The following is a 7,366-nucleotide window of genomic DNA, read 5'->3' on the forward strand; positions in this document are numbered from 1 at the left end:
GTTTTTCACTACAGAGTAACTTCTCAGTCAATGTCACATTTGTCTCTTAAAGAAATGTCAAAATAAAACAGTATATAACATCAACCTTTCATTTTTTACTTTCTACTAACATATATGCAAAATGTTAGCCTATAAATAACATCTTAATATTTTCATTTACAGCTGTTAACTATAATATTAAGTTTAGATCAGACTATTTAAAATTAAAATATGAAACTGATGATGAATGAAGAATGATTTTATTATGTATAATTAGTCTGATACCCTTTTTATAAGATTATAAAGTGTTCCTAATACACAAGCAATAGTTTAATAAATTAAACTCTTGTCTTGCATTCATGAAAACATCAATATTAAAAGGCTACAAATGTAAAAGTAGTTTTGTATGACTTCAAATGTGTTGAGAGTTATTATAATGATAGAATCTGTTGATAAGAACCCAGTGTCATAATTTCACGTCAGTAGTGTTCAGGTGTTGAGTAAAAAGAAAAGCAGGTGCTGAAGAGCTGGAAGCTGGAGTTGTTCTCTCCTGAAGAGCTGGACACAGCTAATCACATCTGGAGGGTTCTGAAATCAGCTCCTCTGGCACCTGTAAAGACAACAATGGGTAGACAGTTAAGCAGCTTATTCCAAAGAGCCATAAAGCTGCTGAACTCTGAGATCGCCTCAGCATGATAACCTCTCTGGCATGTGGCAGTAATTAGGGGTGGAAATGTGAAATACACAGTTTCCTAAAATGTGCAATATACGGTTTTCTGCTGGACACTGTGCAATAATGACTACTCAAGTCCGATCTTAGTGAATGTTTATTAAAAGGATCTTATTTTATATTTCTTATTGAACTGTACTACCTTCTTATAGTGGCATCGGTGCTCCTTGGTGTGACAGTTTCAGGCAGAACTCTGCAGCCGCTCCCCCCTCGGCTCTCTGCCTTTAAACCCTTCGTGTCCATCGGGATCAGGTGCAGCCACTTATAATAGTATCTGACTAGTATCTAACTAAGCAGTGACTCCGTTGCAGGACGTAGCTAAATCTCACATCGCCCGTTAGTAAAAGTTACCGTTAACATAAAGTGAGCTGAGCCTTTACTTACAACTTCACACAGACGTCCTCCTAAGCATTATCACCCTAATGTCTAACACTAAAGTTAATCTAATGCATTTTGACTTCTCTCTTCTTGCTGACTTGTCTTTCTCATTAAAAGCTGCGGTTAGAACACACTAACTTACTTAACGTTGCTTACACTAATGGCTAATTAGTGTAACAAGCTAACGTTAAGCTAACAAGCTATATGCCGACAGCGATACCTGTTAAATGTTAACACATAAATAAAATACAGGAATTTCACTCACCAAGTAGAACACGGATTTCCTGGAGGTTCTCTCTCCAATGAACTGCACAGCCTGCCATTATTCATCCGGTATCTGCATGTAGAAATGTCCAAAAGGCTCCGACAGGCTGATCCGCAGAGCTCCGTGTAGCTGAGTGAGGCTGACAGACGGCGGACCGAGTGCTAACAGTGGTAATGTCGTGTAAAAATTCAAAACTTGGGCCAGATAAGAAAGCTTGAACTTTTACCAACATTTTTATTATCAACAAAAACAGACACCAATTAGAATACAAAAGTTCCACCGGAGTGTGTCAGAGATCGGTGCAAAATAGAGCCCCATTCTGTTACCAGAACAGAGACCCGAGTCCACATGAAAACCATGTAACGACTGACTTTCACCTCCTTTTGGACCTCCTTTTATAGCTCTGTTTCTTGGCTTCACATCATCTCTTGGCTCTCTTTCCTGCTGCACCTGGGTCTGGGAAAGTCCAAGATTTTCACGTGCCTAAGCATTTGGTGGGAAAGTCCCTGACTGCCTGCTCCTCCTCTCTGTGTCTTTTGCATGCACTCTGCTTGATCATGCCATTACATCCATAACCTGACTTTTATGGAATGAACTGTTGTTGTTTGTGCCCCGTGCCAGAAACAGGACATTCTTGCTGTGATGGACTGTATGTATTGTAATACAATTTGCACAAAATCTCCTTCTATATTTTTCTTTGCAGGTGTTTTTGATGGTCCCTCCCTTTTCTCCCAAAGCACACGAGCTTGCTCACACTCACACACATGTGCTACTGCTGAGTCTGGGCAGTTAGATACAGAAAGGAGCACATACACTCAGAGCTGTAGAGTTTTAACACTGTCATCCTAACTTTACACTATAAAATAACACTTTAAATGATGACAATGTAGACCACCATTGCTCTAGTAATTAATTTAGCTACACTGGTCATAAAAAGAGTCCACGCCTCTTACTGATGTCCACGTTCACATTTATTCTTCTCTGAAGTATCATGGAACACCGTGAAAACTAGAGGATAAACAAAACCGTTTCAAGCACAAAGCACCCCAAAACAACGTTTATATACTCTGTCTCTTATTTCTTATACAGACCGATACAATGTGTCTCACATTTTCCTGTAAACAACATTAAACAGTGCTTAATAATTAACTTAATAATTATTACCGTGTTCGCCTTGTAGACCAGCTGTAGAATAACAGACGGGAGCTTAAAAGTTTGCTGTCCTCACCCGCCACTCTCTCTTCTCCCTGGCGCTACTCTCAGTACTTCCGGGTAACAGTCATGTGACTAGCGATAAACCTTTCTCTCCTTCATAAATTTAACAAGAGCAATGTAAACACAGCTTTAAGTCACACTTTTACTCAGAATTACATTAAACCAGTAAACACATATTATAATTGCATTACGAAACGACTTTATCGTCGTAAAGGTCGCGAACGAGCGACTTCCGGTGTTGTCATGGAAACGGTTTAAATGATGACATGTAGACACCATGCCTAGTAATTAATGATAACAATTTAGGCTATAATGCTCCAAAATAATTCACAACAGTGGCAGCGGCTAATGGCGCCTGTCAATCAAAGCGGCCACGCCCCTAATAAAGCAGAACTTTAAGGCTTAATATTATTTAAACAGGTGAGTTATAAAAAAATTGACCACCCTCACAGTTGTCACGAAGGGCAAAATTAGCGATTTGCACTACAACCATCTTTTGAACCAGGCTGTAACATGTTTTATTCTGCTGTATAGTTGGGCATTTTAACATGGGGGTCAATGGAGATTGACTCCCTTCTGCAGCCAGCCTCAAGTGGCCACTCAATGAATTGCAGTTTCAGATACTTCCGCATTGGTATCGGAAGTGAGAGCCGGAGGTTGCCGCTTGCTAACTTCACTGTCTTGATCTGCCACTCTGCTGCTTCTGCACTCCACACAGACCAGCTACAGCAATCCCAAAGGGTCAAAACTCAACCCAGTATTCCCAGTGGTCTAAAAATAAAAAATACAGCTATCAGTAGGAAGAAAAAGGGCAGCACAACACTGTGTCACTGCACAGTTATTAATATAATGTGATGTACAGATTAGACTTAGGTGGTACAACTGTATTGCAGTTTGTATTTGCAGTAAAAGAATTGAATTGAACATTGAATTTTATGTGCCTTTTTTAAACAAATGTTTTGATAATAATTTTTCATAATTTTATTTACAGACTGAGCAGAATTGTGCTGTTTTCTAACAGTTTGGATTTGCAGCAAATTGCAGCAAATGAAGCATTTTGGATTAATAGTTAGATATCGTGATGTATCACATTAGGATTGTCAAGCGATTATCGCAGAATTACTGTATCGTTATATTATCGTTATCGTGAGCTGTGTATCGTATCGCATCATGAGGTACCCTGCGATTTCCACCCCTAATTTATGGCACAGCATGTTTTGGGCATCACCTCCTAAAACCCTGTTAATATGACCTCAGAATCATCATCAATATAGATACGGCTGTTCATGTTTGCCTTCTGTTTCTTCATTTTACGGCTCTTGACATTTATTTGTAGACATGCCATTCATAATCCGAATAGTTGATTATTCGATAATCGACTATCAAAATAGTTGTTCGTGGCAGCCCTACTTGCAGTTGGCTCGGCCTACCCACAAAATAATAGGGGCTGGCCTTTCCTTACAGCGCAGGCTCTCATTGGCTGCTGTAGGCTTTGAAAGGGACATGTGAGCTCCTATTGGGTCAAATTTGGTGTCAGTCAAAAGGTCAGAGTTCAGCGGCTAATATGAATACAAGATATCAAAGTTGTTTATATTCAAATCTGCATTATTATGGTTAAAATGACATATGAGCCACGTCTGCCGGCAAGTATGAAACAGCAGTCCCTGGGGATTTACTGATGGAATAATGTGTTTTACTGGATTGGATCATCTGGACCTTTGACAGCGTAACAAGACCGTTTCTGTTGGAATATAATCGATCGGTGGATTAAGTTACTGTGAGGCTTCATAGGTGAGTCATGTCAATTTTGCTTGTACTACTGGTTGGTCTGACAGAGGCGCTGATGGGACCGGCTGTGGTGATTGCATCTTGAAATGGTTTGCATTGGTCGAATCACGAGGATTTTAGCTTTCAAATGGTGGATCACATGAGTGTCATTTCCATGTCCATGTAAAATCCAGGTGCAGGTTTCTGTGTTCAGTAACTGTAAACAGTACATTTACATTTAACCAGAGAAAACTGAGCAAACAAACCTTCAGCCTTCACCTTCAGGCTGTACGGCAGGGAGAGGCTGCTGACGCTGGCCTTCAAACCACAGGTGTACGTCCCAGAATCCCTTGCAGTCAGAGGGATGATGTGGAGGGCGGGGCCAGACACTGAGAGGGCGTGGCCATCTCTGAACCAGGTGACCTCCAGTTGGTGGAAGGTACAGAGTGCAGTGCAGTACAGAGTGACGTTTTCACCACTTCTCAGCTCTCTGTCTCCTCCGGAGCTCTTTATCTGCATCTGAACATCTGAATGAGTTTAAAATACATTTTCATTATAAAAGTCCTTTACTCACATTCAGAACATTGTTTTGAGCAAAGTGTTGTTTAAGACTTGTCTGAGCTTCACTGACATCTTCAGTTAGTGTTTTTGTGTTTAGGGTTTGGCTGACCAACAGAAAATTTTACTGGAACAGTTTTGATAAACGATTATTTTATTTTATTGTTTTGTTGTTAAGCACAAATACCAGCATTGTCTTGATCAGGGCTTTGATAGCACTTAAACCACAAGTGCTTTATTTTATTAGCAGTAGTAATTCTGTTGTTAGCTACTGTTGGGAGCTATTTGCAGATAAAATGGTATCAGCGTGTTTAACAGCCAATTAATGACAATTAAAGAAGAAACCGCGTCGGATCATTCGCTTGCGTCATTACTGTTGCATAGCGTTCTGGGTCACTATATCATAGACGGCATGTTTTAGAGTCAGATGGTGCGTGAGAAAAGGTTTCCTGTGTCCTTCTTGTGTTGTGCTGAGGGGGGGGGCTTGGTCCCCGTGGATACCTGCTTGTTGGTCTAGTTTTTATTATTGTTAGTATCAGTAGCAGTATATTAGTAATAAGAGCATGAAACATGTGAGGACCCTGTTGAAACTGAAGGAATTCTTTTTCTTCTTTCTTTCTGCAAAGAAAAGTACATTTTTGAAAACTCGTGAAACTTTGCATGAAATTCAAGTCCCACAAAAATTTACATGGGTGTGGCAAAATGGCTTGCTAGCGCCCCCTGAAGAACAGCTTTAATTTATAGTGTTTTCTTAGTTTTTATCTTTCTATTTTTGCTTTAATAGCACGTCTGAACTGTAGCTGTTGAGTAGCTCAGCTGGGTGGGGAAGGTGAACCAGCAGCGCTCGCCGCTCATTCGAGCCTCTGAGGTGCAAAATGTTTAACCAGCAGTAGATCCTGTGGTTGTTTGCACTGAGAAGCTTTTAGCTGTGTTTAACGGTTTGTAACTAAAGGAGAACAGGCTGTTTCTGTCTCAGTACTGAATAAAGGACAGAATATAAGTTATTATTAATACTGGCTGTTGTTTATCATGTGATGCTCTTACCAGAGACTGTGACGTTCACTCCTGGAGGTTCAGTAAAATGTGCTCTGGTGTAGTCAGCCTCCATTCTGAAGCGAAGAGTTGCCTCGTCTTCCTTCTGTACATCTGTGATCTGTAAAGTGCAGTTTCCCTTCTTGTCTCCCAGGTATTTGTAACGAGGGTTGTTGTTTCCTGAACTGCTGTCAAACACAGACGGGGTAGAGCCCTGACAAAGCTGATGGTTCTGGCACCAGATGACTCTGATGATCTCTGTAGAAACTTCTCTTCCATCCTGAATAACAGACCTCAGAGGTGTGAAGGTGCAGAGGAGGGTGACGGTCGATCCTGTCACAGCACAAACAGGAGCTGGATAGTTCACACTCTGACCCACAGCACCTGAAACAACACAGCGCAGTGACGACGGCTGAGTTAGAAGATGCAGAGACGCATTAAAATTGTTTAAGTACTGCAACTTCAGGATCAGTTCATCAGTTTGATGCGAAAAAACGAAACTGAAAAAATGACATATAGAAATCTTACATTAACATTAATGTAGCATAAAGTCCATGTCTTACCAGTCAGCATTAACAGGAAGCCCCAGAGAACCTTTTTGTCCCAAACTGCCATCCTTAGGTTTTTAATGAGCTGATTAAACTTTCTTCTTGTTCAAATGATCAAACTGCAGCAGAGCTGATAAAGACACCGACTGACTGTGAAGCTCAGAGGCTTATATAAATGTATACATGGTTATTATCTTACTTCCCCATTTATTTTCTCACATAGTCTTATAATCTGCTAACTGTTGACACTTGCCTGCATAGAGTAAGGGCGTGCTCACACCATGCCAACAACTAGGCCTTGTACATTTCCCCGCGCTCACACTGCGCCCAACGATCTGAGCCGGAGCACGTTTACGTCATCACTCAGTCAGTGGTTCCCATACATTGATTTGTTTGTGGCGGCCCGCCAAAGTATCAATTACTAGTGGTAGTTGATTGCAGAATGCTGCGCATGTACTCGCGCAGCACCTTGCCTCTCTTGAATAATAATAATAATAATAATAATAATCTTTATTTGTAGAGCACTTTTCAAAAACAAGTTACAAAGTGCTTTAACAAGTGTAAAGACAATAATACCCAAGTGACAATAATACAAAAACAATACAAGATAAAAGCATGAAAACATTGAAAAGACTAAAATATACGTTTAAGATAAATATAAAACAAGTAAAATAGAATAAAATAAAAGGGATAAAATAAAGTCAAATAAGATCGGGAAAGGCTCTCCTATAAAAGTATGTTTTAAGAAGGGACTTAAAAGAGTTCACTGACTCAGCCGACCTGATTTCCTCGGGCAGGCTGTTCCAGAGCCTCGGGGCCCTGACAGCAAACAGAAACTAACATTCACACACATTCATACACTGGCGGAACAGCCACCAGAGGCAATTCAGTATC

General features: G+C 40.4%; 1 protein-coding gene and 1 long non-coding RNA gene across 2 annotated transcripts in view; one reads left to right on the forward strand and one right to left on the reverse strand.

The window, feature by feature from the left end:
- The window catches only part of LOC123968634 (obscurin-like), a 61,309-nt gene that overhangs the window by 28,231 nt on the left and 25,712 nt on the right, over positions 1 to 7,366 (reverse strand). The window lies entirely within an intron of this gene.
- Positions 4,653 to 6,384, forward strand: LOC123968758. The gene is made up of 2 exons (XR_006824537.1): positions 4,653 to 4,752; positions 6,079 to 6,384. It is a non-coding gene; the product is annotated as an uncharacterized LOC123968758 (long non-coding RNA).

This window comes from Micropterus dolomieu, linkage group LG03 (assembly GCF_021292245.1).
Source record: "Micropterus dolomieu isolate WLL.071019.BEF.003 ecotype Adirondacks linkage group LG03, ASM2129224v1, whole genome shotgun sequence".
Classification (NCBI taxonomy): domain Eukaryota; kingdom Metazoa; phylum Chordata; class Actinopteri; order Centrarchiformes; family Centrarchidae; genus Micropterus; species Micropterus dolomieu.